Source organism: Pseudophryne corroboree, chromosome 1, assembly GCF_028390025.1.
Source record: "Pseudophryne corroboree isolate aPseCor3 chromosome 1, aPseCor3.hap2, whole genome shotgun sequence".
Classification (NCBI taxonomy): domain Eukaryota; kingdom Metazoa; phylum Chordata; class Amphibia; order Anura; family Myobatrachidae; genus Pseudophryne; species Pseudophryne corroboree.
The window spans coordinates 788,390,698-788,393,436 of record NC_086444.1 but is presented as its reverse complement, the minus strand read 5'-3'; the positions used below and the strand labels follow the sequence as shown (position 1 = coordinate 788,393,436).

The window sequence follows — 2,739 nt, the reverse complement described above, 5'->3', positions numbered from 1 at the left end:
ATATTTATATTTACTTATTATTATTACGGTAACCATACTTTTGTCCCCCTTCTCTTAGATCATTTTCTCAGACTTATCTGTTGTTATTGTTTAACTTCAGTCACATTAACCTTAATTAATTTGGTGTTTTTTCCCATTTCCCCTTGTTTATATTCTGCTTCCTGGAGTTCTAATAATTTTGTTCACTTTTTCAGTGATTCTTATTTGATCAAAGCCCTGGGGATCCGCTTCATTTAACATATGCTACGGCAATCAGTTAATTTATTAATCTGCACGAACGCATCGCATCGGTATCAGCCTTGATAGGAACTCTTCCGCATACTTGGTCGCCTAACAACAGTCACCTAGCAACCTAGGATACACAGTGTAATCGAATGACACGACTTCCGGACTGACGTCACTCCGGGATAGACGCGAATTCCAGAACACACGCGACCACGTGACTTCCGGCCTAAGACGACACTTCCGGTCAGACGCGATTGCGGGATTATCCTACACACATCTTTCTGAACAATCCTATGGCAATTACTTCCATATGACTCCACATTCTATTTGATAGAATAGATGTTAATGATGAGATTTATTTACGTATCAGTACAATCCTTTCAAAACGGAGATGATGTCATTATGGACTTCCGGTCTCCAACCAATCTATAACCAGAATTACGTCAAGCCTCCTCTGTCTCCTCCCCTTTTTATCTTAAATACGGCAGCTTTCCCCAATGCCCTGGCACAGTGAACAAGCCACCCTGGTGAAACGGTCCGTCTGTGCTCAGTGATGCTGAACTTTTCCTAGTTCAGATCACTTCATTGGTATCCCCTGGTATTGTATGTGCCCACAGGGACTTCTATTATCATGATATTTAATACTGATATATAACCTACTTTTTCTTTGTTTGCAAACTTGATTCCTAATTGTAAATTTGCTCCAAAACTACCTTTTGTTGTGGTTTTGTTTTGTTTTTTTCTCCTAAAATGCATATGCTCTTTTTACCATTTTTTCTGCAGAACAGGACTCTGCGCACACTTGGGAACTCATAGCTATCATTATACAGCCTGAGTTGATTTTCCTCTTTCTTATGTAATCATTAACTTCATGGTCTTCTGACTTAGCACAACAGCCTATCAGCTTTTGACCTTTTGTGATCATATTATATCACCACTAAACCTTTCTTTCTTTTCAATAGGTGAGCCTAACCTACCTCTCTCATCCACTGTCCGCTATAAATTTATAAGACAGTGGACAGCAGAAGGCGGGGTACCCTTTCTATTCTTTACTTATCTTACTCATATTTCAGTACCCTCTCATCCAGATGCGAGACCACTCTCTGCAATGCTCACAGTAAAAGAGAATCTGCGCTAGAAACTGGACAGCAGAAGTACCCCATGTTGCTCACCATTTGTGACACTCTCTCATTTGGGTCCTAGTGTTTCTTTTACTGCCATATTTCAGCGGCAACGCCCAATCTCATCCGATCTTGGAAGCTAAGCGTTGACAAGCCTGTTTAGTACCTAGCAGGGTGACCTCTTGGGAATATCAGGTGCAGTAATGATGTGACCTTTGACCACAAACAGCAGAAGTGTTAGAGCAACTTCTGAATTTTCCAATTCCATATCCTGTTTAATTCTCTGCAAAACCCTCAATTCCTAAATATTTGTTATTGCATTTTTGTTTATCGATTAATGCCCTTTTGGCTTCAAAATTTTTTTCTTCTTAAATGCTCCCCTCCTATTAGGATCCACTTTTTTTTAGCAAACAAAGACCCCACCAGGAGATTACCAATAGTCATTTGACATTTCAATTATGAATTATAATTTTGTGCCATTTATCTATGTTTATGAGACATTTAGACTGGTATTTACCCACCATTATTATCATTGTGATTATACTTATATGTCTCTTACCTGTACCTTTAATATTATTAACTTTTGATCAACTTAGGCACAAATCTGTTGTTTTCTTATATATATTTTTCACAACAGGTGCTCCTAATCTCGTATCAGGTTTATCCTGATTCCAATTTAGTGAGTGCGTCAATTAAGTTTGACCTTTAATAGCACTTTATCCACTCTTTCCCCATGTGGATTGTTTGAATTTATCTGCATATCACTTACACCATAATCTCTTGTTGTATATTTTTGTTAACATTATATGTATATTCTGTGCATTTGAACATTCTCCTGTATCAAGTTTTCCATTTTTTTATGTGTTACTTAATTAAAAGTTAAGTTTTAATAAATTTATTACAATTTTCTAAGTGTGCCCCAACACAGTGTCTTTCTTTTTCTCTTCCTTTTTGCTCCATAACGTATATTTATCTGGCAGGGTCCACAGGTTATCCACAGGATAACAATAGGATTTCCCAAAGCAATTTAGTGGTGGGGACGCTCCTGATTAGACAGGAGAACCTTTCGCCCGAATTCAGCGTCATGAGAGGCAAACGTATCCAAGGCATAATGTCTAATGAATGTGTTAATGGAAGACCATGTGGCTGCCTTACATATCTGTTCTGCTGAAGCACCATTTTGTGCTGCCCATGAAGGACCTACCTTACGAGTAGAGTGAGCAGAGACATTATCCGGAACAGGGAGATCAGCTCAAGAATATGCTTCTGAAATCGTCATTCGAAGCCATCTTGCCAGCGTCTGTTTAGTAGCAGGCCATCCTCTCTTGTGAAATCCGTAGAGAATGAAGAGAGAATCTGTCTTTCTGATGGCACTGGTACGATCCACATAGAT

The 2,739-nt window shown here is 38.8% G+C and overlaps 1 pseudogene; it reads left to right on the top strand.

Annotated features, from left to right (window-relative positions):
* Window positions 1-1,434: 1,434 nt before the first annotated feature.
* Window positions 1,435-1,553, top strand: LOC134952814 (5S ribosomal RNA; annotated as a pseudogene).
* Window positions 1,554-2,739: the final 1,186 nt, after the last annotated feature.